Here is an 8161-nt window from a genome sequence, read left to right as displayed (position 1 = left end):
AATTGGAAGATTACTACCGGTGCACATGCGCCTGCCTGAAACCAGAAGTTGATTTTCTGGCATGTGCATGTCCCCTGGGCAGCTCCTCTTCTAGGTTGTAGCCCAGATGAGCGCTCTCTTTTTGGCACTCGGTGCTGAAAAATTTCACCATCACTGTTCTAGGGCCTCTAGTTCCACAGCTCTCAACTGCCCCCCTGAAGCACTGCTACCTGCTTGACCTGCCAGGTAACCTGGGGGCAGCTTCTCTAGGATGACCATTCAGGGGTCTGGGCAGGTAGCTGATTCACACTACAGGGCAGGCAAACAGGGCTGCATCTCAAAAGCAGGTGGAACCGCCTGAATGGGAGGAATGAAACGTGTGATGCCTAAAAGCCAAGCACCGTGAAAGGAAAGAAGAGGAGGAGGAATCCTGCCCTGTAATCGACTTCTATGAGATCCACCTCATGAAGGGGGGTGAGGGTAGATTAGGCTCAGGTGCTTTCCATGTTTGATGGGATGAGATGCTACAAGGAGATCCCGCTGGGAAAGGAGAAGCCCTTCACAGTGAGAGCATCTGGATCTCTTGGGAGAAACATTGGAATAATCTGCAACAGAAGGGCATTAATTGGCCAGGTACCACGTGGAAATAAACGGTCTATCATAATTGCTAAAACATCTCATTTCTATCCATTTCTCTTTCCTTCTGAATTACAGATGAACAGAGTTGGACTTTGTAGATCATCTAGTCCAACCACCCTCCCCCCGCCCAAGCAGGAGACCCTACAGCATTTTTAATAGGTGGCACTCCAGTCTCTTTTTGAAAGTCTCAAGTGATGAAGCTCCCACAACTTCTGAAGGCAACTTCTGTTCCACTGGTTGATTGCTCTCACTGTCAAAAAATCCCTCCTTATTTCCAGGTTGAATCTCTCCTTGTTCAGTTTCCATCCGTATATTTTCCCCCATCTATTACATTTATTATTACAATGATATATAATGTAACGACAAACTGCAAATCCCAGGATCCTTGGAATGGAGAGGAGACCTGGTATAGCTCAGTTAGCAAACGGTATAATAATCCATGCAGAGATGGATGGTCTTTGACTCACAGATAAGAGGGATCTGAAATGCACCTATAAACTTTCAAATTGGAAGCAAGTTTGCCCCAATATGTATTTTTCCTGGCTTCGCTCATCATGTTTAAATCAATGAAAGCCCAATTCAGCATGTCCTGGGAGGAGCAAATGTGATTTGAGAAACATCCAATGGTCCAGCTCAGTAGTGGATTCCGGATCCCGTTGCAACCGGCACGCTGAGATGGGGCCGGGCATCCTTCTTGGGAATGCACGCTGCGCATGCATGTGCATGCCACTGCCCAGTGACACTCAGCTGCTCGGCAGAGGTTGTACAGGCGCAAGTGCTCAATTGGCCCGTTTACATCAAAAAGCGGTAAGGAGTGCAGGCGGGCGGGCCAAACGAGCCACCGTTCCAGTACGGCGGCCGCTGCTCCCAGCTACCACCGGTCCGCCTGTACCATGCCATACCGCCACTGGTCCAACTGCTGTCTGGAACTCCCTGCCACTTGATGGGGCAATTCCTCAGGAGCCTGTAGGAAAGGCAGCAGGAGGTCCTTGTTGTAAGCATCCCCTCTTGATATCTGTCCACTCCCCAAGCCTTATGATGGATGTTCTGGGAATGCAGAGCCGTTGGGACCCCTGACCAGAGAAGCAGGAGTGAGGAGTTGAAGTCTCCCACTCCTTCCTGCAGCATCAGAGTGGCTCCAGACTGTCCAGCCAGAGAGGCAGATCTCTTGCAAGCTGCCCCAGATGGAGCTATGGGGCAGAGGGGTCAAGGAAGAGCGAGTTGCAGTGGAAAGCTTTTCCTCTCTGTTTTAAAGAAATCAGAGCTTTGGACCCTTGTGGTATTTGCTGCCCATTGATAACTATGTGTTTATACGTTAGAAGGAAATGATAAGGAGCAGATCTTAGCTTCGGAAAGTCTGTTTGCTTCTTCTAAGCTCCTGAACTAAGTTAGCAAATTAGAGGTCTTCCCTTTGGACTTTGAGATAGCCTGGTCATCACTGGCTTGTCAGAGTTTAACTGACCCATTTCTTTCTTTCTTTCTTTCTTTCTTTCTTTCTTTCTTTCTTTCTTTCTTTCTTTCTTTCTTTCTTTCTTTCTTTCTTTCTTTCTTTCTTTCTTTCTTTCTTTCTTTCTTGAAATATGAAATCTGATCATCTGATGAAGATGAAAACATAGAGCAGCCCTGGAGTCAGAGTTGATGTTCTGCTACTCCAGCTGAGACAAGCCCAAGGTATGGTGAGAGGAGTGAAAGTCTCAAGACTCACGGCCTCCAATTTCTAGCTGGGCAGCCACAGAGAAACGGGTGAAAACCAGGTTGTTCAATCCAATGAAAAGAATGCATGGAGAGAGGATCACTAGCAGTAGAAAGATAATGTTTGTAAGCAAATATTCTTTTTTAAAAGTTTTTTATTTTTCTCTTTCAAATTCATTCACAAATACAAACTCTTATAATTGCTATTAACATTTATCTATTCGTCATTAATCTTTATCATTATTTTCTTATAAATATATAGAATACAAGTTTGGGTCACTTTCATGCCACCCCAGGCCTCCATCTTATTTTGCAACAACCTTGCTCCTTCTCTCTTCTCAACCTCCCTTCTCTGCCTTCTTCTTTCCTCCTCTCCTTTCTCCTTTCTTCTTCCCCTCTCTTCCCCCCTCCCTTCTCCTCCTTCTTACTCTCTCTCCTAAGCTTAATTCCCCCCTTACTTCCTCTGCTGTACCCTTTCTTCTTTTCCCTCCTCTCCTTCCTCCCTTCTTCTTCCCCTCTTTCCTCCCCTCCTCCTCTCTCCTACTCTTAATTCCCCTCCTTTGCTTCCTCTGCTTTACCCTTTCTTCCTTTCCCTCCTCATCCTTCCTCCTTTCCATTGTTGCCCTTGCTTATTTACTTTCTCTGGTGGGTTCCCAGGGTGGCATTTCAGGAAACCCAACTTTATATTTTCATACCAATAATTTGTAAGAAAATATTCTTGAGGGTCCTTTCTTCCATAAAAAGATGGTAAGCTTCAGATAGAAAATAGCACGGGTTCCTTAAGTCTTCTTGAACTAACAGCCTTTTCATCAGTCAAGTGAAAAGCTGAACTGCGCAGGTCAGACCCAGGAAGAAAGAGCTGAACTGGGAAAGAATGAAAACTTAAATGCATTTTATTTAAATGCAAATTAGCCAAAGCCTGGGTTTTAATACAATGCCCCCCTAAATATACACTGATTTTAACATGGGTTTTCCAAACTAATTGTGTTCACTTGCTGTCTCTGTACCATAATAGGGTCTGCCTTGGTTGATTTAAACTCTTTGAGCTTAACTGACGCTCCTTCTAAAGATGATACGGACGCAGCATCCCATAAGGAAGGAGACCCAAAGGATCAATTGGAAGGCAAATTCAATCAAAAGATCGTATTACCTGAGTTTTTATTTTCGAAGAGAAAAGGGTTCTGGCCAAGATAACTGGAGACCCAGTTGTGATGAGAAGGAAATTAAAAAGCAGAATATCTCAAGTATGGTCTGAAAAATAGCATGTCGAGTTGAAAGCAAGGTTACAAACAGGTCTCTGGAGCAGTGTAAAACAAATGCAATCTAGGAGTGGCTTTGGTTTTTCTCCCCCGCCCCCCACATCTAAAAAAACCTATGGCCACAGCTGGGTTTACGTGAAATCTCTGGACATAAGCTAGGCAAGTTCTAACACCCTGTACTTAATTCAGATGAGTAGCCCCTGAGTACACCTCCAGCTCCCGATGGGAGGCAAAATCTCTCCATGAGTCTCCTGCAAAACCTGGGCTGTCCTGTTCCTGGAAGGAAATTGCAGGCATAGTATGCAGAACAGCATGGCTGAGCAGGGAAATGGGGCAGGTGCTGGAGAATGTGGCTATGTGAATGTAAGCAGACCTGGCCTGGGGGAGAGGGAGGGAGCAATGACCAGGAAGGGAGCAGGAGAGACAGCTCAGCCCTGGGAAGTGGAAGGTCTGAAAAAGAATTTCTCAAAATAACTTTAACCAGAAGGGCTGCCTCTCTCTCTCTCTCTCTCTCTAGCTCTCTCCCTGTGTGTCTCTTTCTATGTCTCTCTCTCTCTCTCTTTGTCTTTGTCTATCTCCATCTCTCTGTCTCTCTCTGTCTCTCTCTGTCTCTGTCTCTGTCTGTCTCTCTCTTTGTCTCTGCCTCTATCTGTTTGTCTGTCTCTCTGTCTCCCTCCCTATCCCTCCCTCTCTGTGTCTCTCTCTGTGTGTCTGTCTCTCTCTGTCTTTGTCTCTCTTTCTCTCCTTCTGTGTCTCTGTGTCTCTGTGTCTCTGTCTGTCTGTCTGTCTGTCTGTCTGTCTGTCTGTCTGTCTGTCTCTCTCTCTCTCTCTCTCTCTCTCTCTCACACACACACACACACAAATAATATAATAGAGTGACCAGCATAGTCCTGGGTTAAGGAAAATAAGGGGCTTAATGATGAAATATGAACCATATCAGAAACGTTTGGATGTCCTTTGAGAATGTTGCATTTGACCAGTGCAATTAGGTGAAGTTAGACTGGGCTGACTTGAATGCTTCCACCCATCCTTGCATCAAGGCATGCAATGGGCTGCCTGCGTAATGATCCCTTTTTTGGACTGTCCTCCAAGATCAAGGACGGTAAAGCCCAACAGAGTTTACTGTCCCTGGATAACATCAGGAGGAGACGCACAGGGCTGTTTATGTACCCATCCAGCAAAGGATGTCTTCAGCCTGTTCCATTCATAAACTGGGGATGTATTGATGGCGATAAGATAGGGATGTGGCGGTGGAAATATTTTGCCTGCTCTGATCAGGTTCAGATGGAGACTCTGCCTGCTAAGCCAGGCTCTGGGACAAGGAAGACTCCTGTGCATTCTGCTCCAAAGAATTATATGTTAATTATAGTAATATTGAAGATAGTTTTTCTCTCATTGGGAACATTTCTGATTAAAAATAGAACACTGCAGATAAAAAGACTAAACATCAAATACCACCCTGGTGCTTTCTGACACAAGAGTCATAGCATCAAATCACAGAAGCTGTTACAAGGCAAACTGCATGTAAGGAAATGTCTTTCTTTCTGAAAGAGTTCAAGATTAATGCCTGTAAAACCAATCAGCGGCTTTGGTTGCAAGAGAAATGGGTCTCTCTCCCTTCCTCTCTCTCCCTTCCTCTCTCTCTCATTCTCTCTCTCTCCCTTCTTCCTTCCCTCGCTCATATTTTGAAGTCAGGAAGGTTTCAGTGCATACAAACCACCAGGGAGTCTGGTTCTATTCACTTTTTTCTGTCTGAGGATCTCCAGTCCACTACCATTCAGAAGAAGCCGACTATCTTGGTTTATTTGATTGCCTGGGATTAAGTCTCTTGCAAGGCTTTATCCATTGTAGCCATAAGCATCTTTGAACCTTCCTCACAGCTGCTGACTTTGTCCCAGTGCAAAAAACCTGCTCATGGCAGATAATGCATGGAATAGTCAAAACAAGCTACCTTGTTTAACAAATGTTTGCAAACACAGTGGTGTTTTTTTTAAAAAAAAATCCTTTGCAAAGAAGGCGTCAGATCATGCAGATATAACAAATTGTAAATGCCAGGTAGAAGCCGTCCCTGGCCTTGGATGTGGCGAATTTGCATGCATGTTGCAGCTTGGCTGATGATTTGCCAAATCGGTTTGGATGGGCACAGACAGAGAAAGTTAAACTCCTGCTGAGAAAATGTCAGCATTCCGGCAAGGAGATCAGTGAGGGCTGGGAAGCCCAAACGAGGAGGCAGAAGTTTAGAGGACGGGGTGATGGAGTGAGCAGGAGTGAAGAATGGAAGGCACTTGTAAGGGGAAGCCTGAGCAGCACCTAAGAAGTCCCTGAAGAGAGGACTGTCAACGGATTATCATTAGAGAAGGTCAGATCTCTAATGGATGAATTGGGATCTGCAGTAGAGTTCTGAGTCTATGGGTGTGCAAGTGGCTGAGGGGTTGGGGAAGACTAATTCTAGTGACTTGTAACCTTCCCTGCTGGCTTCCCCATTGACTTTCTGGGGAACCCTGCAGGAAAGGTTGCACATGGCAATCACGTGATCAGGATACCCATGGCAACTGGTTGTAAGTGCAAATGTTTCACCAAGCACAAAGATTGTGATTCTGTGACTGCAGGGGGACCAGCTTGCCAAAACTCCGTGGACCAATCATAGCCACCATTTGTTCAGCAGTGTCATAACGTGGAACAGCTGCTGACTGAACAGTCATAGGTTGAAGCCTGTCTGTACTAGAGATCAGGCTCGAGGGCTCTTAGCCCCTCAAATCTGGAAGGGAAGATGGTGTTCCCTTCCGGGCAGCAGCAGGAAAGATCCGGCCTTCCATGTCTTCTGCCAAGGTGGGGGAGGAGAGAGGAGCTGGGTCAGCCAAAGGAGAGCCTTGTGGCTTCCCCTAGAGGTCGGCTGCTTTGCGTCCCTTCCCTTCAAGGGGGTCATTTTTTCAGTTGTGCTCTTCTCGGCAGTGAGCCAAGATACAGGAAAGGGCAACGAAGGCTTGATTGCCAGATCTCTAAAGACCGAATGGGGTAAATTTGAAAGAACGCCAGGCAATTGCTCATCCTAATTAACGTCAGTGGCTTAAATGAACATGGTGTTATTCACCCGGCCATTACCTCTTTCCTCTCCCTGACTAACTCATTCCCTCGTAAGCCTCACCTTGGAGCCTCCGCAAACTTTGCTCCGAGGCATTTTTCAGAACCGCACTTCGTTTGGGAAATGAGCTTCCCTCGACAATCTTCCAAATGATTTTCCGTTCCACAGTTTTGTACAACAAGGGGAGGGGAAATACATCTTGACCCCTCTACATTATTCCCGATCCTGGAAATTTTCCTTTTTTTCCCCAAGTCAAAAATTCAGGATGGAGAAACAAGAAGGGGAAGGCATCCACATTTCACATGTGGCAAAGAGAAGAGTTCAGTTTTGAAAGCTCTTTTTAAACTATGTCACCCAAAAGGAAATTGGGGGTTTCAAACCTTTCTCCATCTTTCTGTCTGTCTGTCATTGTGACTGTCTGAGAACCGGTTCTGTGTCCAAGACAGGGGTGAAATCTAGCAGATTCTGAAGAACTGGTAGTGGAAATTTTGAGTAGTTCAGAGAACCGGAAAATGCTACCTCTGGCTGGCCCCAGAGTGGGGAGGGAATGGGGACTTTGAAGTATCCTTCCCCTGGAGTGGGGAGGGAATGGGGACTTTACAGTATCCTTCCCCTGGAGTGGGGAGGGAAAGGGGTTCCCTGTAGCAGGGAGGGAATGGGGATTGTACAGTATTCTTACCCTGGAATGGGGAGGGAATGGGGATTTTGCAGTATCCTTCCCCTGGAGAGGGGAGGGAATGGGGATTTTGCAGTATCCTTCCCCTGGAATGGGGAGGGAATGGGGATTTTACAGTATCCTTCCCCTGGAGTGGGGAGGGAAAGGGGATTTGCAGTAGCCTTCCCCTGGAGTGGGGAGGGAATGGGGATTTTGCAGTAGTCTTCCCCTGGAATGAGGAGGGAATGGGGATTTTACAGTATCCTTCCTCGGGAGTGGGGAGGAAATGGGGATTTTGCAGTATCCTTCCCTTGGAATGGGGAGGGAATGGGGACTTTACAGTATCCTTCCCCTGAAGTGGGGAGGGAAAGGGGTTCCCTGTAGCAGGGAGGGAATGGGGATTGTACAGTATCCTTACCCTAGAATGGGGAGGGAATGGGGATTTTGCAGTATCCTTCCCCTGGAGAGGGGAGGGAATGGGGATTTTGCAGTATCCTTCCCCTGGAATGGGGAGGGAATGGGGATTTTACAGTATCCTTCCCCTGGAGTGGGGAGGGAAAGGGGATTTTGCAGTATCCTTCCCCTGCCATGCCCACCAAGCCACAGCACACCTACCAAGCCACACCTACAGAACCAGTGGCAAAAAAAATGGATTTCACCACTGGTCCAAGACCCTCCTGTCTGTTATGCTCCATGGACACCAAAGCCAGAGAAGGAATTAGGGCCAAGGGGCCAGCAGCCGGAAGGGAGCCAACAGGCCTCTGGGGTTAAGCTCTCCCATATCACACAAGCCTTTGTCCACCAAAATAGTCGAGGCTCTGGATGCTGGTGGCCCATTGCCCCAATCTCAATGCT

Source organism: Natrix helvetica (genome assembly GCF_964273705.1).
Source record: "Natrix helvetica genome assembly, chromosome: 11".
NCBI lineage: Eukaryota > Metazoa > Chordata > Lepidosauria > Squamata > Natricidae > Natrix > Natrix helvetica.
The sequence above is the reverse complement of the archived record's forward strand: the minus strand, read 5'-3'. Positions refer to the sequence as shown.